This window comes from Dendrobates tinctorius, unplaced genomic scaffold (genome assembly GCF_039654945.1).
Source record: "Dendrobates tinctorius isolate UK_male_01 unplaced genomic scaffold, ASM3965494v1 ptg000455l, whole genome shotgun sequence".
Lineage (NCBI taxonomy): Eukaryota > Metazoa > Chordata > Amphibia > Anura > Dendrobatidae > Dendrobates > Dendrobates tinctorius.
The window spans coordinates 3,561,937-3,589,729 of NW_027362117.1; positions in this window are offsets into that span (position 1 = coordinate 3,561,937).

Below are 27,793 nucleotides of genomic sequence, written 5' to 3' on the forward strand. Positions count from 1 at the left end.
GTTATTGTTAGGTTCTTTAGAAGGACGTAGATCTGGGAATTTATTCTGACAGAATTTTTATAGGCTGAACTGGATGGACTAATGCCTTTTTCCGGCCGTACTAACTATGTTACTATGTTATTGCTTTCTCACCTGCCATCCCATCATTGCCCATTCCACCACCTCCATCATTTCCTCCTCCCCCACCACCCCATCATTGTCTCTTCCCCCACCACTCCCATCATTGCCCATTCCACCACCTCCATCATTTGCTCCTCCCCCACCACCCCATTATTGCCCTTTCCACCACCACCATCATTGCATTCTCCCCCACCACCCCATCATCATTGCTTTTTCCCCACCACCCCATCACTGCCCTCTCAATCACCCCCATCATTGCATTTTCCATCATTCCCATTACCCCCATCATTGCCTCTTTCCCCACCACTCCCATCAGTATTTTCCACTACCACCATCATTCCCTTCTCCTACATCATTACCTTCCCCCCCACCCCATCATTGCCCATTCCACCACCTCAATCATTTCCTCCTCCACCATCATCCCCATCATTGTCTTCTCCATCACCCCATCATTGCCTTCTCTATCACCCCATGATTGCCTTCTCCCCATCACCCCCATCATTTCCTTCTCCATCACCCCATTATTGCTTTCACCCCATCACCCCATCATTGCCTTCTCCCCATCACCCCATCATTGCCTTCTCCCCATCACCCCCATCATTGCCTTCTCCCCATCACCCCCATCATTGCCTTCTCCATCACCCCATTATTGCTTTCTCCCCATCACCCCCATCATTGCCTTCTCCCCATCACCCCCATCATTGCCTTCTCCATCACTCCATTATTGCTTTCCCCATCACCCCCATCATTGCACACTCCATTATTGCTTTCCCCCATCACCCCCATCATTTCCCTCTCCATCACCCCATTATTGCCTTCTCCCCATCACTCGCATCATTGCCTTCTCCCCATCACCTCCATCATTGCCTTCTCCATCACCCCATTATTGCCTTCTCCCATTACCCCCACCATTGTCTTCTCCCCATCACCCCCATCATTGCCTTCTCCCCATCACCCTCATCATTGCCTTCTCCCCATCACCCTCATCATTGCCTTCTCCCCATCACCCCCATCATTGCCTTCTCCCCATCACCCCCATCATTGCCTTCTCCATCACCCCCATCATTGTCTTCTCCCCATCACCCCCATCATTGCCCTCTCCTCCACCTACACAAACAGACACACACAGCACCATTCACCTCTCTGCACATTCCCCCTCAGCGCTATGCACGCACGCAGACACACACACCACCACTCATCTCTACACACACATACAGCACACGTACATACAAAAATAAACACACAGACACAGCACCTCTCACCTGTCCAAACGCTCTCCCGCAGCCGCAGCATCACCGCCTCCGGCTGCTTCCTCTCTGGCACAGCCGGTCGCAGAATGATGAAGTCATTCAGAGGCGCTGCTGTCTGTGTCAGAGACAGGAAGCATGGGCGCCGGGCAGGAAGGACGGATCCCTGCAGCTCCGCTGCTATTCTCTCTTTTAGACAGCGGAGCTGCTGGGATTGCTCACTGCCCACCGCACATGAGGGCAATCTGACCAGGGAACCCCCGAAGCCTCAGGGCTGAAGATACCAGCCAGATTGCCCTCATTATTAGCCGCCCTGCAGGGGCCCTATGCAGCCTCTGACGTATGCAATGCGTTTTTTTCTCCGGAATTATTATTCTACAATCATTTACAGGACCATTTACAGTGTTCAATGCCACAGAATGGTAATGTATCTGTAGAAAACGGACGGCATGCACATGGTGCGAGTGTTGTGCCATTTTTTCTCACACCCGTTGACTTGTATTGGCGAGTCTCGTCCGAGATACGCGGCATGCTGCGATTTTTTTCTCAGTCCGACTTCAGCTGAGAAAAAAAATTGCGGATGAGATGTCACCCATTGAATAACATTGGTCCGAGTGCAATCCCATTTTTTTCTCGGATTGCACTCGTCTGTTTTTCTCATAAATGGGTATGAGCCTTTAGTTGTTATGTTCTTGGTCGTAGAGGCATACTGATACAGCTGAGATAAAGGGACTATGTTTATGGACAGCAGAACATTATTATCTGTTCTTTATCGGGATGTCAGATTTTTTCTTAGTTGTATGTAATCCACTTACAATATTAGTATAAAATCCCATTAAGTTTCTGCATTTTTTTTTTCTATTTGGTCCTTGACTTGCAAAGAATAATTAATGATTATCTTGACTAATTAAGTCTCTCCCCAATGATAGCTTCAGCTCGGAGTTAGTGGCTTTGAAGTGTCCCTTACGACAATGCTCATTTTATTACATTCATTATAAATCTGACCTATTTTATTTTCCGGTCAGATCAGATCATGCAGCGTGTCTAACAACATTTCATGTCCCTAATAGATTTGGTGGCTGTGACTCCTTCGATGAAGCTCATCTGATGCGGAATGAGAAATGTCTGTACAGGACACAAGTGTGAAATACATTTGTCTTTTTCTGCCAGTTCTGGGTGGATGAATTTCTGGGTGATCGGCTCCTGGGCAATAATTCTCCTCTCCATGGTTTACATGTTCATATCTCATAATTCATAGTTCATACCATAATTTCCCTCAGGATCAATAAAGTGTATTGTATCGTATTGTATCTTACAATACGTTGTTTAATTATCAATTATAATTAAGGACATTCCCGAAAAAGTCCACTGGATCTGGAATATTTCACGCAGAAGCCGACTTTGTTCCCATTGCCGTTCCAAATTCTGATTTCTAGGACAGAGGGGTCTTGTGTTTTCTTCCATCTCTGCACCATTTCCCTGCCAGTCTCATTGCTAAAAATTGCAGTCCTTCTAGAGAGAGGAATTCGGCGAAGTTCTTAGCTGCGCAGAGACAAAAGGAACAAGACAAATCATGGGTGGGCCCCATCTCTCCGGGGTCCGATGGTAGACCCTCGGATGCACACATGCACCCCACTGTGGGAGAATTTTCTTGCAGGGAGGCATTTGCCATTCTCATGGAAGCCCGATACAAACTGAAGTCACAGAAGTCCGACTGTCCGGGAGGTCATCGGAAGGGACCTGCTCTGTTGTATGCCAGGAACCAGCAGCCAATTTCAGAAAAAGCGAGACTGTCTGTGCTAGAAAATGAAGCGGAGCCAGTCGCTAATCAATTCTTGATTGTCATTTATGTGTCCTTTCATTCTGAGTGTAAGAAAGTCAGCGGGAAACAGAATTAATTTGTTACAGTAGCAAAATTCAATGACTAAACAGGAGGAAAAAGAGAAAAAACAAAAAAAAAGTCAAAGTAGTGGAGAGAAACGGCCGCCGGGCAGGAGGTGAAAGGGGGCAGAGAAGGACAGACAAGATGTGCACCAATATAATATTCTCAACTATCGGACAGTGCTCGCAACGTCAAAATGCCAGAAGATTTTGTTACAATTTGATCAGTTTTGCCACAATTGAGCAGAGCCATGTTATGTCCAGTAGGATTCATGACCTTGGAAGTACCAATGATCTCTTTGACCCCTCATTATCAGTCTGAACAACAAAATGGTCGCTGAGTTGATTTATATTACATATCTGATCTCACTCCAGTGCAGGATTCATTGCTACACTGCTTAGTTCTGCCTTGGGATTCCCAGTGATCTCTTTGACCCTCCACTATCAGTCAGTTTGACTATATGGTCACATTAAGTTATCATCACCCTACAAACCTGTTGTAATAGTGCTGCTTTGTAACAAGAAGGTAAGGAATGGAAACCATCAGCATGTAGAGTACATCCACTGCTGGTAGCACTATTAGGGCATTGTATTGCAAAAAAGAGAGGCCACAGATTTATGGTATTAAATTAATACACAGCATTAAATTTATACACAGTATGCGTCAGCACAATTCGTGTAATGAATGCATGAACTCCACTAAGGTACTGAGCTCAACATTTGTTTGATCAAAAAGCATAAGAGCCTCCATTAAGCACAAGGTGACCCCATATGGATGGACCCTAACTGTGATCACCCCCTACTCCATGTGTGCTACCAGGACTCATTTGAAGTGGGGTAGAGATAGGAACCCGGCTTAGCGCTGACTAAAACCTCTTTATGAAAGCTGGGTGGAAACGAATGCACAACACACAAAAATATAATAAAGGGAGCCAGCATGCCTGCTATATGAAGTCCTGCATACTGCTGCTTTCTATTAAGTGTACTGTCTTTACCAAGAGCTGCAGGCACAATTATAATACTTAATACTGCTGCAAAATGGACTCCTTGTTGATATATAGCTTTTAGTGTCTTAGCTCAGCTCTGGACTTACAGCTACACTGCTTAATACTACTGTATATCCAATATCCTGCTGATTGCAATCACAATTACAATGCTAATAATATATATAATATGTACTCTATGCTGCGGTTTCCAAATAGGCATTTTTATCTCAGTCAGCAGTTAGATTCGCACTTACTCTGCTCAGCATGGCTTTATATTATCATCATTCCTGATGCTTCTAGTAACTCTTTGATCTCACCCCATTGTGGGATTTAGAGCAACACTCCTTTGTACTGCTGCATACTGACCTCATAGACTGCTGATAAACATGGTATAATGTCCTCCATGCTGTGGCTTCTAGTAAGTGCTTTATTTCACCCAAGAGCTGAATTTACAGCTACACTGCCCAGTACTGCTGTATAATATCATCTATGCTGCTGCTTGGTAATAAATGTTTAATCTCACCCCAGTGTTGGATTTCTAAGTATACCACTCAGTATCATTCTATAATGTTCTTCATGCTGCTGTTTTCTTGTAAGTGTTTATCTGATCCCAAAGCATGGTGCTCAGCTACACTGCTCCATACTACTGTATTTTACTTCATTGCTACTGCTTACATTAAAGTGGTGCTCTCATGTTATTAAATTGATTTAGTTAGACAGCATGAAAATAAGCAAGTTTGTATTTTATTAGCTTTTTTTGTATCTGCAGCCATTCTCCTGCAATATGAGCTTTTATTGCAAACAGTTCAGCTTGTTTCCATTGAGCTTTAACCCGCAGTGCCTGGACAAGTCTGCAAAGTAGTTACCCTTTAACTCCTAACATCCCAGCCACCTCTATCCAGTCCATTGATTTCTAAGCAGCAGCTAGCTGCTCACCCTCCTCCCTTGCACTTTCAGCTCCTGACAGAGCTTTTATCATTCCTGTAGATTCATAATCTCCTAGCTCCAGCATTGGCAGTTCTCCTAATCATGTCTCTGACTCTCTTGAACCATCTGCTTGCTCAAAATCCCTGATTTCTTTATATGGTAAGTGTAGTGATAACAGCCTAGACACAGAACACTTGTAGACCTCACAGACCATTAATGTGTAGTAACAGAACTGTCACACCAGATGGCGCCCCATACAGTAAGGAAATAAGGAGACTACATAACTCATTGAGAATATACCCTTACGTTTTTTAGCATACCCAATAGTTGGATCTACAGTTACATTGCTCAGTACCACTGGATAACATCTTCCATGCTGCATCTTTTATAGTAATTGTTTTATCTCACCCCAATGCTGTATTATCATTTACACTGCCCAGTACAGCTATATAATCTCCTCAATGCTGATAGTGCTTGCAATTGTTTTATCTGAACTAAGAGCTAGATTCACAGGTACACTGCTTGGTACTGCTGCTGCCGCTGAACATGAGCTACATCGAGGTAGGAGAGCTTGGTTTTCTTATATCCGTGCGAGCTGTGTATAGGAGGCGTCATAGCAGCTAGTCTACACCCAATAGCACAGAGTTCACTGGAAATTAGAGATAGAGCCTGAAGTGGGGAAACTGGTGAACAATGCAGGATACAAGTCCTATAATGACCAGAAATAGTGATATTGCACAGGAACACACGACAGCTGAGTGTGAACAGTCACCTGGACTGACTGATCTTGTGCGGCACAGAGAGATGAAGAATTCTGCTGAATCCTGTCTTGTGATTGGTTGATAAAAGTTTTGATTGTGTTTGTGTGATTGTGACCAGCGGCCCAGAAAACACTTTATATCGTCCTTGTCCGGGCGGCCTGTATGTTTTGCTCATCCCCGGTAAGTGCTGAACATTTCCCTTTGGAGCAACTGGTGATTTTTCTTGATGTTCAGGCACAAATAACATCCAACATATTAATCTACTTTTTTTTTCCAGATTAATCCCAATAAATGGCAAAGATAATTGATAACACTAAACAGCAATGTCCAGATAGAGTCACACTAAGATCGGGCGGTATGTATCTATCCTGGAGGGTGAATAGGGGAGTGTCAGATAGAAAAACGAAAATAGCGCCCTCTTCTGGTGCTGAACCTTCAGCCAAAATCATAACTAAAGATGAGCGGGTCAGGGAAAATTCTGTTTGCGCAAATTTTCCTGGGAAATACCATAACCCGCCAATGTTATCAAGCTCAAGAACCTGAGTAGTGCTCGTTATCAGCCATGGACCTGACTGTAAGCTCCTCTTTGTAATATAGACCCACATGCCATATACCATCATTATCTGCCAGAGATGCATCAGAACAGTGCTCCATAGGGTACTGGGGCTGCCTCTGATTTGGGTACTGTGGCTTCCTTGGATTTGGGTACTGAGGCTGCCTCTGATTTGGGTACTGTGGCTTCCTGATTTGGGTACTGTGGCTGCCTCTGATTTGGGTACAGTGTCTGCCTCTTATTTGGGTACAGTAGCTTCCTCGGATTTGGGTACTGTGGCTTCCTTGGATTTGGGTACTGGTGTTGCCTCTGATTTGGGTACTGAAGCTGCCTCGGATTTGGGTACTGTGGCTGCCTCGGATTTGAATTCTGTAGCTGCCTCGGATTTGGGTACTGTGGCTGCCTCGGATTTGGGTACTGTGGCTTCCTCTGATTTGGGTACTGGGACTGCATCTGATTTGGGTACTGTGGTTGCCTCTGATTTGGGTACAATGGCTGCCTCTGATTTTGTTACTGTGTCTGCCTCTGATTTGGGTACAGTGGCTGCATTTGATTTGGGTACTGTGTATGCCTCTGATTTGGGTACTGTGTATGCCTCTGATTTGGGTACTATGTATGACTCTGATTTGGGTACTGTGTATGCCTCTGATTTGGGTACTGTGTATGCCTGATTTGGATACTGTGGTTGCCTCTGATTTGGATACTGTGACCGGCTCTGATTTGGGTACTGTGGCTGCATCTCATTTGGGTACTGTGTATGCCTCTGATTTGGGTACTGTGGCTGCCTCTGATGGGTACTGTGGCTGCATTTCATTTGGGTACTGTGTATGCCTCTGATTTGAGTATTGTGGATGGCTCTGATTTGGGTACTGTGGTTGCATCTGATCTGAGTATAGTGACTGCCTCTGATTTGCGTACTGTGGCTGCATCTGATTTGGGTACTGTGGCTGCCTCTGATTTGGGTACAGTGGCTGCCTCTGATTTGGATACTGTGGTTACCTCTGATTTGGGTACTGTGGCTGACTTTGATTTGGGTACTGTGGCTGACTATGATTTGGGTTCTGTGGCTGACTATGATTTGGGTACTGGGGGCTGCCTCTGATGGGTACTGGGGCTGCATCTCATTTGGGTACTGTGTATGCCTCTGATTTGGGTACTGTGACTGGCTTTGATTTGGGTACTGTGGCTGGCTCGGATTTGGGTACTGTGGCTGCATCTGATCTGGGTACAGTGACTGCCTCTGATTTGGGTATTGTGCCTGCATCTGATTTGGGTACTGTGGCTGCCTCTGATTTGGGTACATTGGCTGCCTCTGATTTGGATACTGTGGTTACCGCTGATTTTGGTACTGTGGCTGACTATGATTTGGGTACTGTGGGTGACTATGATTTGGGTACTGTGGGTGACTATGATTTGGGTACTGGGGCTGCCACTGATTTGGGTACTAAGGCTGCCTCTGATTTGGGTACTAAGGCTGCCTCTGACTTGGGTAGTGTGGCTCCCTTTGATTTGGGTACTGTGGCTGCCTCTGATTTGGGTACTGTGGCTCCCTTTGATTTGGGTACTGTGGCTGCCTCTGATTTGGGTACTGTGCCTGCCTGATTTGAGTACTATGGCTGCCTCTGATTTGGGTACAGTGGCTGCCTCTGTTTTGAGTACTGGGGCTGCCTCTGATTTGGGTACTGGGGCAGACTCTGATTTGGGTACTGGGGCTGCCTCTGATTTGGGTACTGGGGCAGACTCTGATTTGGGTACTGTGTATGCCTCTGATTTGGGTACTGTGCTTGCCTCTGATTTGGGTACTGTGACTGGCTCTGATTTGGATACTGTGGCTGCGTCTCATTTTGGTACTGTGTATGCCTCTGATTTGGGTACTGTGGCTGTCTCTGATTTGGATACTATGGCTCGCTCTGATTTGGGTACGGTGGCTTCCTCTGATTTGGGTACTGGTGTTGCCTCTGATTTGGGTACTGAAGCTGCCTCGGATTTGGGTACTGTGGCTGCCTCGGATTTGAATTCTGTAGCTGCCTCGGATTTGGGTACTGTGGCTGCCTCTGATTTGGGTACTGTGGCTTCCTCTGATTTGGGTACTGGGACTGCATCTGATTTGGGTACTGTGGTTGCCTCTGATTTGGGTACAATGGCTGCCTCTGATTTTGTTACTGTGTCTGCCTCTGATTTGGGTACAGTGGCTGCATTTGATTTGGGTACTGTGTATGCCTCTGATTTGGGTACTGTGTATGCCTCTGATTTGGGTACTATGTATGACTCTGATTTGGGTACTGTGTATGCCTCTGATTTGGGTACTGTGGTTGCCTCTGATTTGGATACTGTGACCGGCTCTGATTTGGGTACTGTGGCTGCATCTCATTTGGGTACTGTGTATGCCTCTGATTTGGGTACTGTGGCTGCCTCTGATGGGTACTGTGGCTGCATTTCATTTGGGTACTGTGTATGCCTCTGATTTGAGTATTGTGGATGGCTCTGATTTGGGTACTGTGGTTGCATCTGATCTGAGTATAGTGACTGCCTCTGATTTGCGTACTGTGGCTGCCTCTGATTTGGGTACAGTGGCTGCCTCTGATTTGGATACTGTGGTTACCTCTGATTTGGGTACTGTGGCTGACTTTGATTTGGGTACTGTGGCTGACTATGATTTGGGTTCTGTGGCTGACTATGATTTGGGTACTGGGGGCTGCCTCTGATGGGTACTGGGGCTGCATCTCATTTGGGTACTGTGTATGCCTCTGATTTGGGTACTGTGACTGGCTTTGATTTGGGTACTGTGGCTGGCTCGGATTTGGGTACTGTGGCTGCATCTGATCTGGGTACAGTGACTGCCTCTGATTTGGGTATTGTGCCTGCATCTGATTTGGGTACTGTGGCTGCCTCTGATTTGGGTACATTGGCTGCCTCTGATTTGGATACTGTGGTTACCGCTGATTTTGGTACTGTGGCTGACTATGATTTGGGTACTGTGGGTGACTATGATTTGGGTACTGTGGGTGACTATGATTTGGGTACTGGGGCTGCCTCTGATTTGGGTACTAAGGCTGCCTCTGATTTGGGTACTAAGGCTGCCTCTGACTTGGGTAGTGTGGCTCCCTTTGATTTGGGTACTGTGGCTGCCTCTGATTTGGGTACTGTGGCTCCCTTTGATTTGGGTACTGTGGCTGCCTCTGATTTGGGTACTGTGCCTGCCTGATTTGAGTACTATGGCTGCCTCTGATTTGGGTACAGTGGCTGCCTCTGTTTTGAGTACTGGGGCTGCCTCTGATTTGGGTACTGGGGCAGACTCTGATTTGGGTACTGGGGCTGCCTCTGATTTGGGTACTGGGGCAGACTCTGATTTGGGTACTGTGTATGCCTCTGATTTGGGTACTGTGCTTGCCTCTGATTTGGGTACTGTGCTTGCCTCTGATTTGGGTACTGTGACTGGCTCTGATTTGGATACTGTGGCTGCGTCTCATTTTGGTACTGTGTATGCCTCTGATTTGGGTACTGTGGCTGTCTCTGATTTGGATACTATGGCTCGCTCTGATTTGGGTACGGTGGCTTCCTCTGATTTGGGTACTGTGGCTGCCTCTGATTTGGATACTGTGGCTGCCTCTGATTTGGGTACTGTGGCTGCCTCTGATTTGGGTACTGTGGCTGCCTCTGATTTGGGTACTGTGACTGCCTCTGATTTGGGTACTGTGGCTGACTTTTTATGAGGTCACTGGTTAATGCTGTGACATTTGACACCTCTTGCTCTTGACTCTGCTTTTATTTCATTCAGCATCTTTCCCACTGTCTTCTCCAGACTTTTCTGTGAATTTCTCTGCTGTAAGAGGCTTTATGCAAGAGATCAGGTATTTTTCTGCAGTTTTCTATAGTTGTACATCATCTCTGTATAAGCAGCTTCTATTTTTAGCATTTTATCACTATTTACAATTCAGGACTCGCATGGTACAGATCATTCTATAGTCAAAGTAAAAGTTCTCTTTGTTGTGTCACGAGGTCCTTCTCCGATACCACACAATCAACAGAGCGAGGGAAGGGTGAAAAATCCCAAGACCTTTATTACAGGCAAAATTAGAAGGTCCATAAACAATCCACCACGCTGAGCATAGAATAGTCCAGAACAAGAATGCAGTTCAGTAACAGGATAAAATGTCCAGGGAGACGAGATTCCAAAACTCTAGCACCAGAGGATAAAATGGGTCCTTCTCTCTGAAATGCAGTCTTTACACGATCCTCGCCACACAGGAACTGACTTGACCAGCTCCTGTCCTCCCCACCCCCTTCCTTGTGTCCAGGGGTAGTAAAACAGGTTGGGGTGGTTTCCAGGCCTCCCAGAGAGGAACAAAGGAGCCTTGGGGATTAAAGAACTACAGGGGTTCATCAAGAGACAGATACAGTCAGGCTATAGACATACAAGAAAAATACTAGGAAAATCAGTGAAATAGAAATATACATGAAATGTTATCCACATAACATATCACACCATCACAACCTCCCCCCCCCCCATAATAAGTGAGCACGCTATGAAGTCTACACAGACCTCTGGCCTGCTCACTTTAGTCCACATTGCTCAACCATTTATAGTTCCTTGTACAGTGGCAGGGGTGGGTCGGCCTGGGGAGTCTATGGTTCTTCTTGTCGAGACAGTCCATCGGCATTCTGGTGTTGCCTTCCCCGCTTGTATTGGATGGAGAAGCTGTAGGGTTGTAAGGACAAGCTCCACCGCAGCAATCTTCCATTGTCCCATGATACGTGGTTCAGCCATATGAGGGGGTTGAGGTCTGTAACAATTGTAAAGTCTCTGCCATACAAGTATGGCTGCAATTTTTTTAGCGCCCATACGATGGCAAGGCACTCCTTTTCAATAGTGGCATAGGCAACTTCCCGATCCAGTAGTTTCCGACTGGCAAAAGCAACAGGATGTTCTTCTCCGGCGGCGTTCACTTGGCTAAGTACTGCCCCAATCCCAAAGGTGGATGCATCTCTCTGCATGAGGAACCTGTGCTTATAATCCGGGGCAGCCAAGACAGGAGCAGTGACGAGGGCAGTCTTTAACGCTGAAAAGGCATCCTCGCATGCCGTCGTCCATGTCACATTCCTAGGCATGTTCTTGCGGGTCAGGTCGGTTAGGGGCTTGGTCAAGGTGCTGAAGTTAGAAACAAATTTGCGATAGTAACCAGCAGTTCCTAAAAATGCAAGTACCTGCTTTTTAGTCTGGGGTCTACACCAGTTGCTAATGGCTTCCACCTTGGCAGGCTCAGGCCTTAGGGTCCCACCCCCTACTCTATGCCCGAGGTACTGCACCTCAGCCATCCCTATTTGGCACTTATCAGGGCGAATGGTCAGTCCTGCAGTAAGGATACAGTCCAGCACTATGCTCAAGTGTTTAAGATGTTCCTCCCAGGTTGTGCTAAAAATGGCAATGTCGTCTAAGTAAGCAGAGGCAAAGTCCTGACATTGTTGTAACAGTCGATCCACCAGTCTCTGGAAAGTAGCGGGGGCAGTTTTCATCCCAAAGGGCATTCCCAGGAACTCATAAAGCCCAAATGGAGTAATGAAGGCTGAGCGCTCCCGAGCGTCCTCCGTTAGGGGTATCTGCCAGTACCCCTTGCTCAAGTCTAACGTGGTCACAAATTGGGCACTGGCCAGACGATCCAATAGATCATCACTCCTGGGCATGGGATAAGCATCACTCTTAGTGGCATCATTTAATCGTCTGTAATCAACGCAGAATCGTGTTGTACCATCCTTCTTGGGGACCAGGACAACAGGAGTGGCCCAAGAACTGTGAGATGGCTGAATAACTCCCAGCTGTTTCATCTCCTCCAGTTCGTTCTTTATCATGCCTTGAACAGCCTCTGGAACCCGGTAGGCAGCCTGCTGGATGGGGCGTTGTCCGGGGGTTTCCACATGGTGGCTGGTGAGAGTAGTCTTCCCCGGCTTTGAGGAGAAAGCAGCAGCCCTTGGCCTTAGTACGGCGACAATATCGTCCTTTTGTATATCGATAAATGGGAGCCCAGGGGCACTTGTTCCAGTGATCCTCCTGCTTGGCCAACCTGGAGGAGATCGGGGAGATACTCGTCGGCGGCGGTATCACTAGGGGGGTGGCAGACAGCTAGAACAGGCAGAGATCGGTCGTGATAGTCATTCAGCATGTTAATGTGGACGGTTTTCTGTTGTCGACCACTAGAGTTCAGGGCAATAACATAGTGTCATTAATTTTCTTGACATCCTGATAAGGGCCTTCCCACACTGCTTGAAGCTTGCTGGCAGGGGAAGCAGTAATCACGAGCACTTGCTGTCCTTCCATAAATTCCCGGGCCTGTCATACCAGGTTTTTTGTCTGAACTGGGCTGTTATGAATGAGTCACCGTAGGAGGCAAAAACAGAAATGCTAGCTAAGTCCAGAAAACCAGAGAAGATGGCAGCTATCGGATTGCAGACCCCTGAACCTATCAACAACAACTAGCAGTAGCCGTGGGGGGTTCCTACGATGCCCTAGACCCCTCGATCACAGCCGGAGAACTGCCTAGCCTAAAGACAGAAAGGGAAATCTAAACTGCCCCAGAGCAGACCCCAAAGCAATAGGCATCCCCCAACATATAATGACGGTGAAGCAAGAAGAAAAAACACTAACACAGATAGAAAGATAGACTGAGCAAATGATGGGGCCCAAGCTAACTAGATAGGACAGGATAGGAAAGCTGCTGTCTGCAATCTGCGAAAAACCCTATGAAAATAAGAGCCAACAGACTGACAGGGAAAAAGGCCCTGAAGACGCTAGGCTTCAAAAAGACTATGTCAGTACTCAGGTATTTTCTGAAGACAGAGCAACCGACAAAAAAGGAATTCAGCTCACCCCAGCAGGGAATGGCAGAATCCAGAAAAGCAAGGCAAACTAAAACCAAAACACAAATGCAAAAAGGCAAAGCAGAAAACTTAGCTTTTGAGGAGCAGGAATCAGACTGGTCTCCTAGAATTCCACAGAGAAATCACCAGCGAGGAGGAAGGGCGTCGGCTGCCTTATATCCAGTCAGAGATCCCCGTCGCCCAGTCATCCTCTCCCAGCTCAGGTGCTTGGTAATCAGCCATACTACCTTCCTTCACCAGAAGAGGGAGTTCATCAGACCTCAATTGTGAAGGGGAAAATGAACTCATAACACTGGGCCATTCGCTGATGTTCTTTAGTGAAGGTAGCTAGCTGGGCGAGATGGTCTCTGAGCTCTAGAACATAGGGAATGATGGGCATTCCGGTATCTGAGATGTCTCCCTCCAAATGTTCTTTCAGAAGAGTGAGAGGCCCACGGACCTTCCGGCTAAACAGTAGTTCGAAGGGAGAGAACCCTGTGGACTCTTGGGGAACCTCCCGATAGGCGAAGAGGAGATGTGGCAGGTACTTTTCCCAGTCTTTTTCAACGTCAACAAAAGCCCTCAGCATATTTTTTAGGGTTCCATTAAAGCGTTCACATAGTCCGTTGGTCTGCGGGTGGTATGGGGTGGTGCGAATGGCTCGAACACCACAGGTATGCCATAGGGACTGGACCAGATCTGACATGAACTGAATGCCTTGATCCGATAATATTTCACTAGGAAACCATACCCGGGTAAAGATGGTAACAAGGGCCTCGGCTACCTTTACTGCTGTAATACTGGACAGGGCCACAGCTTCAGGATACCTAGTGGCATAGTCCACCACAGTCAGGATATATTTTTTCCCCGACCGGCTGGGGTGGGCCAGCGGACCTATGATGTCGAAAGCTACACGTTGAAATGGTTCCTCAATTATGGGCAAGGATTGCAGGGGTACCTTATGTCGAGCTCCTGGATGCCTCATTTGCTGGCAAACATCGCAGGTGCGGCAATAATGGGCTACCGACTGCGAGACGCCCGGCCAGTAAAAACTTTGGGTGAGTCTCTTTTCAGTCCTTTTTCTCCCTTGATGCCCAGCCAAGGGGATGTCATGGGCCAGTTGGAGTAGCTGTGCCCTGTACTTCAGAGGGACAATGAGTTGCCTGGTCGATGCGTCAGGGTTGCCTGGTCACAGCCCTTTGTTACACGATAATACAGTCCATTTTCTCGAGTGAAGCCATCCCCATTATCTCCAATGTGCTGCTAAGGGCTGCTAAGGTAGTGTCACCCTCCATTTCTCTCCTAAACTCCTCTCTGTCCCAAGACTCTCCCAATGTAGTAGCAGCGAAAGTATTGCTTACCGACTCTGATGCGGTTCGTGGTGGTTGCTCCCCGGTGGGGTCCGGATGACGTAGTGCTTGAAGGGCCTGTAGCCGGGTGACTGCTCCCACAAATTGGCACTGCAACTCCCCAATGTCGTTCCCAAGGAGGATATCTGCAGGAAGTCCTCCCATAACTCCAATCCAACACAGTTTTTCTCCACAACCATAATCCAAACACACAGAAGTTCGCTGTATATATTTGCGGGCACCCCCCCGCCAGGACAATGGGAATTCCCGGACCCTGGTAAATTGCCTTGGGTCGAACCACACGGGGGTCAATGGTAGTCAAGAATGCCCCGGTGTCTCTAAATCCTGACACTTTGTATCCATCAATTAAGACATCCTACAGGTGGCGTTGCCGTTGCTCTGAGTAGCTAAAGGACAGAGCCCGGAGTCCGTACACTCCAGGAGGAGTATCTATGGTGCTGTGGCCGGTGGTCCACTCTGGTGGGGGTGGTGGTAGCTCTTCCTCAGGTGTGGTGGAGTGTACAAGATGCACTGGACGAGGTGGGGCTCCCTCCGAATCCTGGAGGGACAGCCAGACTGCAAATGTCCAGGTTGCCCACACCCATAACACCTCCTCTCTGTGATACCCCCCAGGTCGTGGTCGGAACTGTTGGGGCCTAGGATTGTGAGGCGTGATTGTCATCAGCTTGCGACTAGGTGGAAGGGCAGATATAATTGGAGGGGGACGGGGCGCGGGAGCAGGCCGTGGTTCATTGTCCAGAAGCCTCCTCCATTGCGGCCGGATAGTAAGGGCTTCATCGGCCAGGGCTGCAGCTCTATCCACGGTACACGGCGTGCGCTCCCGGACCCATTCCCGTACCTCTGCAGGGCACTTGGCAAGAAATTGTTCTATAAGGAACGCCTGTATAACATCTTCCACAGTAAAGGCGTTTTCTGCTTCCAGCCATCTCCGAGATGCCTGGGACATCTTATGTGCATACATCCTAAACGATCCCCCCGTGGTGCATGGGAGGTCTCGGAACTTGGCCCTATATGAGTCTGGGGTGATAGCATGGTAATCCAGGATAGTCCACTTTACAATGTTATAATCCCGATTCCGAGGTGCGTCAATGGTTCAGTAAGCCTCAGGCTAGTTTCACACTAGCGTTTTGGAGCGCATGGCCGCCACTAAGCCCCGCCCCCTGCCGCGCCCCGCCGGTAGCTCCGCCCACCGGCGCATGACGCTGCATGCGCCCTGCGTCCCCTATCTTTATCACAGGGGGCGCAGGCCATGCGCAGTATGCGTTTGGCGGCGCATGCGTCCTTTTGACGGTGCGCCGACCTGCGCCAAACGCAACCTGCTGCAGTTTGGTTGCGTCGGCGCACCGTCAAAAAGGCGCATGCGCCGCCAAACGCATACTGCGCACGGCCTGCGCCCCCTGTGATAAAGATAGGGGACGCAGGGCGCATGCAGTGTCATGCGCCGGTGGGCGGAGCTACCGGCGGGGGCACTGCAGGGGGCGGGGCTTAGCGGCGGCCGTGCGCAGGCCGTCGCTGCGCTCCAAAACGCTAGTGTGAAACTAGCCTTAGAAATGCTTCCGTTCAGGAGCCCCACTAACAAACGCATCCAGCTAGAGTGGGGCACCTCCATCACAGCACACTGCTGCTCAAAGTCTTTGAAGAACCCCTCCACATCTCCGGAAGCCTCATCAAATGGCTTAAACTCTGTCTGGGTGATCCGTACAGGCTCCCGGATCGTTGGGGTTACACTCCACATTGCGTTACTCCCTCTTTCAAGCTCCATTGCTTCCTGTCTCCGCTGTGCCCGGCGGGCAGCCTCCTCCTTGTACTCCTGAGAGACGCCGGGGCCCAGAACCGCCATCTCTTCTTCGTACCACACCAACCACTGGCTTTTCTGGATGGGGATCCCTGTCTCCAGTGCTCGTCCTTCAGACATCTGGGAGGAGGTGGCCGGGCTAGCGCCCACCAGTAGATCGACTAAGGCCTCTTTAGTAAGTCCCTGGTAGTTCAGGCTCAGGTCTCTGGCTCTCTCCTGTAAACTGGATACAGTCCAATTTCTGTACTCACTCTCTGGGTGGTTCTCCATTGGGTTACGCTCTGTTGATCCCACTGCTGCCATGGGGTCCTTCTCCGATACCACACAATCAAAAGAGCGAGGGAAGGGTGAACAATCCCAATACCTTTATTACAGGCAAAATTAGAAGGTCCATAAACAATCCACCACACTGAGGATGCAATAGTCCAGAACAAGAATGTAGTCCAGTAACAGGATAAAATGTCCAGGGAGACGAGATTCCAAAACTCTAGCACCAGAGAATAAAATGGGTCCTTCTCTCTGAAGTGCACTCTTTACACGATCCACTCCACACAGGAACTGACTTGACCAGCTCCTGTCCTTCCCATCCCCTTCCTTGTGTCCAGGGGTAGTAAAACAGGTTGGGGCGGTTTCCAGGCCTCCCAGAGAACAAAGGAGCCTTGGGGATTAAAGAACTACAGGGGGTCATCAAGAGACAGATCCAGTCAGGCTATAGACATACAAGAAAAACACTATGAAAATCAGTGAAATAGAAATATACACAAAATGTTATCCACATAACATATCACACCATCACAGTTGTATGAATGTCAATAGGATCTGGATCATTGAAATGTAGAAAAAGGGACATCAGAGAAAACCCAGGGGTGACAGGAGAAATGGGGACAATGACCATTCATGGAGGAGTCAAAATCCACAAGAACTAAATCTAATAGAACCAGATTGTAATAACAGTAGAGAAGGACATTGCTGCCTGTCACAGAAAGGCTTGATTTTTTTTAAACATAACTTCATTATATCCTAGCAACAGGAGTGAATTATATCAATTTTCATTTCAATAATGCTATCTGTAGTTTCACTTAAAGACAGGTGTATAGGTACTACAATACTACCCCCATATACAAGATCACACCAACCATAATACTGCTCCTATGTACAAGAATATAACTACTATAATACTGCCGCTATGTACAGGAATATAACTACTATAATACTGCCCCTATGTACAAGAATGTAACTACTATAATACTGCTCCTATATACAAGAATATAACTACTATAATACCGCTCCTATGTACAAGTATATAACTACTATAATATTGCTCATATGTACAGGAATATAACTACTATAATACTACCCCTATGTACAAGACTATAACTACTATAATACTGCCTCTATGTACAAGAATATAACTACTATAATACTGCTCCTATGTATAAGACTATAACTACTATAATACTGCCTCTATGTACAAGAATATAACTACTATAATACTGCTCCTATGTATAAGAATATAACTACTATAATACTGCTCCTATGTACAAGAATATAACTACTATAATACTACCCCTATGTACAAGACTATAACTACTATAATACTGCCTCTATGTACAAGAATATAACTACTATAATACTGCTCCTATGTACAAGAATGTAACTACTATAATACTGCCTCTATGTACAAGAATATAACTACTATAATACTGCTCCTATGTATAAGAATATAACTACTATAATACTGCTCCTATGTACAAGAATATAACTACTATAATACTACCCCTATGTACAAGACTATAACTACTATAATACTGCCTCTATGTACAAGAATATAACTACTATAATACTGCTCCTATGTACAAGAATGTAACTACTATAATACTGCCCCTATGTACAAGAATATAACTACTATAATACTGCCTCTATGTACAAGAATATAACTACTATAATACTGCCCCTATGTACAAGAATGTAACTACTATAATACTGCCCCTATGTACAAGAATGTAACTACTATAATACTGCCCCTATGTACAAGAATGTAACTACTATAATACTGCTCCTTATGTACAAGAATATAACTACTATAATACTGCTCCTATGTACAAGAATATAACTACTATAATACTGCACCCTATGTACAAGAATGTAACTACTATAATACTGCTCCTATGTACAAGAATGTAACTACTATAATACTGCTCCTTATGTACAAGAATATAACTACTATAATACTGCCCCCTATGTACAAGAATATAACTACTATAATACTGTCCCTATGTACAAGACTATAACTACTATAATATTGCCCCTAAGTACAAGAATATAACTACTATAATACTGCCCCTATGTACAAGAATATAAGTACTATAATACTGCCCCTATGTACAGTAGAATATAACTACTATAATACTGCCCCCTGTGATGAACGCAAGCAGGAGGCACGCCGTTGCCACCAAATTGTGACGAACGGCGCGGCCGGTGCCACCAAAACGTCAGGATCCCACCACCGACACGGGTTTGTCAGCGGATGGAGGGACGAGACGCACTGCCGGCACACGGCTATCACAGGCACAGTGGGGGCTTATCTTAGTTATCCCACCACCGGCACCACGTGACAAAAATACAGCAAACTAATCTTGCTCTAACAATTTACCGCAGGGGGGTATTTTGGATGCCCCACCACTGCTAACAACGTTCCAAGAACTGCGGGGATTTATGTATATCCCACTTTCTCAGTTCCACTTTGGAACATGCAGCTCTCCGGCGCCCCCCCTTACCCTCAGGTCAGTCAGGGAACTGCACCTAGGATAATTAGTCGCCGGACGGGCTGCTTGTTGTGCTTGGGCCACTAGACTACTGCAGTAAGGGATTAATCAATGCTGTGGCCGCAGCCCCTCATTCAGCATGTAAGACCCGTCCGTACTGCCAGCTAGCCTAGCCAGTCGTGCACACCACGATGCCACCAGCAACGCTTTACTTAATCAAAGAGTTAATTAAGAGGGTCCGTGACAAACCCCAAATTAGTAGCGATTATCTAAAAAAGGCGCATAGTTCATTTCTTAGAGCATGGAGACAGAGCTAATAGATTTTTTTTATCATTTATTCCCAAAATGTGGGCACTGGCAGTGATTACATAGATAAAAGTTGCTATAAAGTTGAGACATTACATATGTACAAATATAAAACAAAGTGGATGAAAGAACAGAAAGTAACACTCATATGTGCGTAGTTGGTATTAGACAGACCATGTGGCTGGGGGAGGGGCGCTTATCCAAACGTCCCCACTCATCGGCACGTCTCTCTGGCAGGAGGACTCCAGCTGAACTAGCTCATTGTCTCCTCGCATCCCTTATGGTCTATGCTGTGTGACCTCAGCAAAAGGGGAGAGCTGGGGAGGTTCCACCCCCCTTTCTCTAAGTTATGATTTGGCTACAAAACTTAGAATAACTATATCTAAATGAGAAAAGCCTGTATCAACACACATAGGGCATCATTGTTTGTGATTTTCCGAATAGAATCCGAAGACAGCAAGCATGCCATACTTAAGACCCTCCATTTGGGAGCAATCCATATCTCAGTTTCTGGAGAGATTAGGATTTTGCAAGAGCCACCGTGGGGAAGCCGGGTCCGTGCAGAACACAGAAATGTCCGTTTCATTTTTCTGTCGTGACCGGAGCCTGCACTAGGCTTCTTTTAATATCTCTCATATGCTTGCCCCGCATGGTTCAAACAAAGACATTCTTTTTCACTCAGCTTAATTAACATCCCTTGCAGGGGGAGGGGAGGGAAGAATTCCTTGGTGTGAGTTCAGATTTCACAGAGCTGCAAGCAGGGGGGGGCACTGATCTTACAGACATTTTACAATACACCCGGCTTATCAGTTTTCTTTTAATATCGCCACCTCTGGCTGGAATTTTAACCCTTTCTATACCTGACACCTCAAAAGCGGACACATCCCCTCCATGACTATTAATAAAATGTTTTGAAATTGCTGAGCTTTTATTAATGATTTTGCTGGTGGCATCTGAGAGGTGACGTATTATCCTGATTTTCAGTGGTCCTCCTGTGCAGCCGACATACGGGAGGTCACACACAGCGCAACGCTCAGTGGACACCACATTACTGGGGCTGCAGTTTATATATGAATTAATCATATACTCTTTTTTATTTGCACAAGAGGCAAAAGTTTTAGTATTTTTCATATACTTGCAGCAGGTGCCGACACTGTGGCCGCACTTGTCTGACCCTCTGGTGCTGAGCCAATTGTCCTTTTTATTATTATCACTGAGATAGAGGCCGGGGGACCGAAGAACTCCCAGAGTGGAGGCTTTTTTGGCAATAAATTTCACAGGATTTATCAGGATTTTCTCCAATTTTTTGTCCTGATATAATGTAGGTAATCGTTTTTTAATGATGTTAGTGATATTTTTGAAGTCTGGGCTGTACATAGTTGTAAAAACCACTCCATCATTATTACCTGCATGATTAGATCTATATTTGGGACATTTTTTCCTGCCTCCTCTTTCTTTCAGCATCTCTGCTCTGTCTTTGTTACTGATTATGTCCTCAGCCCTATCTAGCATCCACTTAGAGTAACCCCTTCCTGTCAGTCTGACACATGTCTCACCTTTCACTTTTTCAAAAGTTTCATGTAAAGATGAATTCCTTTTGAACCTATTCAGCTCTCCAAGGGGGACGTTTTTAATGGCATTCTTTTGGTGACAGGACTGTGCCAATAGGGTGGCGTTTGTGGCTGTACTTTTACGGTCCACGACGTGTCTTTAAGGATTCTATCCAATCACTTGAATAAATTTAGTAACTACTATAATACTGCCCCCTATGTACAAGAATATAACTACTATAATACTGCTTCTATGTACAACTACTATAATACTGCCCCCTATGTACAAGAATATAACTACTATAATACTGCCCCTATGTACAAGAATATAACTACTATAATACTGCCCCCTATGTACAAGAATATAACTACTATAATACTGCCCCCTATGTACAGGAATATAACTACTATAATACTGCTCCTATGTACAAGAATATAACTACTATAATACTGCCCCTATGTACAAGAATATAACTACTATAATACTGCCCCCTATGTACAAGAATATAACTACTATAATACTGCCCCCTATGTACAAGAATATAACTACTATAATACTGCTCCTATTTACAAGAATATAACTACTATAGTACTGCCCCCTATGTACAAGAATATAACTACTATAATACTGCTCCTATGTACAAGAATATAACTAATATAATACTGCTCCTATGTACAAGAACATAACTACTATAATACTGCTCCTATTTACAAGAATATAACTACTATAATACTGCCCCTATGTACAAGAATATAACTACTATAATACTGCCCCCTATGTGCAAGAATATAACTACTATAATACTGCCCCTATGTACAAGAATATAACTACTATAATACTGCCCCTATGTACAAGAATATAACTACTATAATACTGCCCCTATACACAAGAATATAACTACTATAATACTGCTCCTATGTACAAGAATATAACTACTATAATACTGCCACTATGTAAAAGAATATAATTACTATGATACTGTCCCCTATGTACAAGAATATGACTACTATAATACTGCCCCTATATACAAGAATATAACTACTATAACACTGTCCCTATGTACAAGAATATAACTACTATAATACTGCCCCTATGTACAAGAATATAACTACTATAATACTGCTACTATGTACAAGAGTATAACTACTATAATACTGCTCCTATGTACAAGAATATAACTACTATAATACTGCCACTATGTAAAAGAATATAACTACTATAATACTGCCCCCTATATACAAGAATATAACTACTATAATACTGCTCCTTTGTACAAGAATATAACTACTATAATACTGTCCCCTATGTACAAGAATATAACTACTATAATACTGCTCCTTTGTACAAGAATATAACTACTATAACACTGGCCCTATATACAAGAATATAACTACTATAATACTGCTCCTATGTACAAGAATATAACTACTATAATACTGCCCCCTATGTACAAGAATATAACTACTATAATACTGCTCCTATTTACAAGAATATAACTACTATAGTACTGCCCCCTATGTACAAGAATATAACTACTATAATACTGCTCCTATGTACAAGAATATAACTAATATAATACTGCCCCCTATGTACAAGAATATAACTACTATAATACTGCTCCTATGTACAAGAATATAACTACTATAATACTGCTCCTATTTACAAGAATATAACTACTATAATACTGCCCCTATGTACAAGAATATAACTACTATAATACTGCCCCCTATGTGCAAGAATATAACTACTATAATACTGCCCCTATGTACAAGAATATAACTACTATAATACTGCCCCTATGTACAAGAATATAACTACTATAATACTGCCCCCTATACACAAGAATATAACTACTATAATACTGCTCCTATGTACAAGAATATAACTACTATAACACTGCCCCTATATACAAGAATATAACTACTATAATACTGCTCCTATGTACAAGAATATAACTACTATAATACTGCCCCTATGTACAAGAATATAACTACTATAATACTGCTACTATGTACAAGAGTATAACTACTATAATACTGCTCCTATGTACAAGAATATAACTACTATAATACTGCCACTATGTAAAAGAATATAACTACTATAATACTGCCCCTATGTACAAGAATATAACTACTATAATACTGCTACTATGTACAAGAGTATAACTACTATAATACTGCTCCTATGTACAAGAATATAACTACTATAATACTGCCACTATGTAAAAGAATATAACTACTATAATACTGCCCCCTATATACAAGAATATAACTACTATAATACTGCTCCTTTGTACAAGAATATAACTACTATAATACTGTCCCCTATGTACAAGAATATAACTACTATAATACTGCTCCTTTGTACAAGAATATAACTACTATAACACTGGCCCTATATACAAGAATATAACTACTATAATACTGCTCCTATGTACAAGAATATAACTACTATAATACTGCCCCCTATGTACAAGAATATAACTACTATAATACTGCTCCTATTTACAAGAATATAACTACTATAGTACTGCCCCCTATGTACAAGAATATAACTACTATAATACTGCTCCTATGTACAAGAATATAACTAATATAATACTGCCCCCTATGTACAAGAATATAACTACTATAATACTGCTCCTATGTACAAGAATATAACTACTATAATACTGCTCCTATTTACAAGAATATAACTACTATAATACTGCCCCTATGTACAAGAATATAACTACTATAATACTGCCCCCTATGTGCAAGAATATAACTACTATAATACTGCCCCTATGTACAAGAATATAACTACTATAATACTGCCCCTATGTACAAGAATATAACTACTATAATACTGCCCCCTATACACAAGAATATAACTACTATAATACTGCTCCTATGTACAAGAATATAACTACTATAACACTGCCCCTATATACAAGAATATAACTACTATAATACTGCTCCTATGTACAAGAATATAACTACTATAATACTGCCCCTATGTACAAGAATATAACTACTATAATACTGCTACTATGTACAAGAGTATAACTACTATAATACTGCTCCTATGTACAAGAATATAACTACTATAATACTGCCACTATGTAAAAGAATATAACTACTATAATACTGCCCCCTATATACAAGAATATAACTACTATAATACTGCTCCTTTGTACAAGAATATAACTACTATAATACTGTCCCCTATGTACAAGAATATAACTACTATAATACTGCCTCCTATATACAAGAATATAACTACTATAATACTGCCTCCTAGCTGTGAGGTTGTGTTTCGTGGATCTCCTCATGTCTGGAGCAAGCCCAGGGAGGGGCCACCCTGGGCGTGGAAGCTCCCCAGGCAAGGCCCAGGCTTCCCGGCCTACACTGGGACTAGCCTCCCAGGCTTCTACTAATGGGAATGTTAATCCCAAAGCCACTGTGAGACCAGTGAATGCAGCGAGTCAAAGCTGCAGCAGTTCAGTGAAGGAGGAGAAATCTTTGACTAAAGTTTTGGGAGGAAAACCTTCTCCAGTTCCAGGAAAGAAGCAAGAAGGAAAAGTGTTGGTGAGTGATGGAATCCAGCAGAATGTGAAGTCTTGTAGCTCCCCAGTCAGTAAGCAGCTCCTGCCAGGTGCACAGGTGAGATCGGCTCCAGCTGTGCAGATCACCTCTCCTGCTTCCAGGCAGAGACGGACGTCTTTGGAAAGGCAGACAATGCAGGAGAACCTACAGCAGCATGGCAGTATGGCGCGGTCAGGACGCACACGGTCACAGTCAGGTGGCAGCGATAAACCTGCTGCGGAGCCTGCATCCAGCCAAGGGGCCACAAAACCATCAGTGGTGGACCCGCACAAGACTGTGTTCAAAACCCCTGTACCCGTGGTCAAGACTAAACCTGTGGGGCCGGCGCGTGCACCCGAGCTGGAGCTAGTGGATGAGATACCGGGACTTGTCCAAAAACTGGGTGAGTTACAGCAGCAAAAAAAAGCGCTGCAAATGGAGGTAGACTTCATCTATAGCCTAAAGATCACTAATCCTGCCAGTAATGACGCCTATGACCTGAGACTGAACACACTGGGGGTACAGCTGGCGAGTGTTGTGCAGGACACTGAATCTGTGCTGGAGAGCATGGGGCCCCTGGCAGAGACCTACAGGAACCGGGAGCGGTTCGCCTCCTATAAGCAGGACTGTGCTGTAGAGGCCAGGACCCCTGATGTTCAGGACGGGACCCCCCAGCAGCGGACACGGCCAGTGTTACAGGCTGCCCGCTTCTGCTTCCGGGAGGGAAAACAGCTGCAGCAGCTCAGTGTGAACAGGAGCATGCACTGCAGACTGCAGCAGAGGCACCACAGGTCCCAGAATGCCCCACACAGGAGCAGGACAGTGTATGTGAGACTGTTTGTGCTGATGAGGCTGAGGCAGCCGAGTGTGAACAGGAGCACACACTGCAGACTCCAGCAGAGGCACCACAGGTCCCAGAATGCCCCACATAGGAGCAGGACAGTATGTGTGAGGCTGTTTGTGCGATGAGGCTGAGGCACCACAGGTCTCAGAATGCCCCACACAGGAGCAGGACAGTATTTGTGAGACTGTTTGTGCTGATGAGGCCGAGGCTGAGGCTGAAGTACAGACTGTGGCTGGGGATGCTGTGCCCATGGGGTCGGGGGTTGGAGGGGTTTCACATTCTGTATTGGACGTCGCACTGTCTGATAATGATGCTGCTCATGATAATGTGCATGATATGTGTGATTATCCCCCTTTGCCATCTAGTCCACAAGGTGTGACAGCCCCCCCTGCTGCAGGCCCTCTCCCTGTCAGTCAGCCCAGTGTGACCCGGCAGGTGCCCCCCAGGAATGCCTGGAGCCGCGGCGCCCCATCCTTCACTTCCAGCGCCAGGTACACCGGCCAGACATTCAAGTGCATTAATGTGGTGCGGTTTAAATACATAGGTGCCAAGGAGGATCTGCCACAACGCAGGTATGTGGTGAGAGAGCTGCTCTGCGGCCAGATGGGGTTTGTGGTAAATGAGATACTGGCAGTGTCTAATCTTCAGGACAGGCAGGGCTACGAGGTCAGCTTCAAGCTCATGTCTGACCTGGATAGATTCTGGGCCAATTACCCCAAGTTCAGAGATGCTGAGGGCTGGAATAAGTTTGTGTTGGTTCCTATCTCCAGGCCGGACACTGTCACAGTGAATATCACGTTCTGGAATGAGGCCGTTCCTCCACAGGACATCGAGGTGTGGCTCCGGAGACACTGTGACCTCGTCTCTGGACTCACCAAGGTCAGAGATGAGGATGGTATCTGGACAATGGGGTGGCGGGTCTTGGTGAAACTGCGGCAATGTGATAACATCACTGACCACTTACCCAACTCCTTCATTGGGAGGGAGAAGGGAAGGTGTTATTATCACGGGCAACCCAGAAAGTGTTTCAAATGTGGTGGGAAAGGTCATCTGGCTAACACCTGTACTGTGGTGAAGTGCAGTCTGTGTGGGGCAATCGGCCATGTCGCTGCGGACTGCCGGGATGTCAGGTGCAACCTCTGTGGCAGGATGGGCCACCCTCACAGGGACTGTCCAGACGCCTGGCACAACATCTGCAGAGTCTTCCCTGATGAGTTAGTGATGGCAGGGGCAGAGGCTCAGGAGGATGAGGATGTGGTGGCAGGGACACATGAGGAGGAGTGTTTAATGTCAGGAGAGATGTTGACCAGCTCAGATGCCCACCAGGAGTCCACTCAGGCAGCACCAGAGAAGCAGGGTGCAGAGGGGAACATGGAGGTCGTCCATCAGGTCCAGCAGCCTCAGATAGCCCCCCCTTCAGCATCGCTGTCTGTATCTGATGACTGGAACATTAATAATAATAAAAGGAAGAAAAAGAACACATCCTCCCGTAAACCCGAGGCTGAATATGACACTGGTCAGACTGCTAGTAAGAAGGTTCAGAATTCTGCAGGAGTGATGGTCGTGTCCAACAAGTATGGAGTTTTATCTGTCTCCAATGGTGACGATTATGAGGAAGAGTTGAGGAAAGTTGATGCTGAGTGTGACAGGGACATAGAGGACCATCCCCCGCCAAAGCGGAAGCCCTTATCTGTGGACCCTCAGGTAGAGTCTGACATGGACACCAGTGGTGGACAGAACATCTCTGACTCATGATGATGGCTGTTACTCTGCTCCTTCTATATTGTGTTGTGATGGCGGGGTTCTCATTGACAGTGACCTCGAGTAATGTGAATAGCATTAAGCTGAGGAGAACTAGACACGCGGTGTATGAACATCTCAAATATCTGGACACAGATGTCATCTTCCTGCAGGAGACACGACTGACATCTCTGGGGCTTATGAGAGAGGCTGAGAGGGAATGGCGGTCCGGTCCTTCTTTCTGGTCGCTGGCTGTGGAGCCTTACGCCGGGGTCGCTGTCCTGTTTAACACCAATGATGTGACTGTGCATAGGATGACGGAGGTGGTCATGGGAAGATGTCTGGTCCTGGAAGTCACTGTCCATGGGAGGCGACTCCGGCTTATTAACATCTATGGGCCACAGACAGTGACGGACAGGATCCAGCTGTTTAATGACGTCAAGCCTTACCTCTTCACTTCTCTTCCAGTGGTGATGGCGGGGGACTTTAATGCCATAATGACATCAGGTGACAGCTCCTCGGGCAGGGC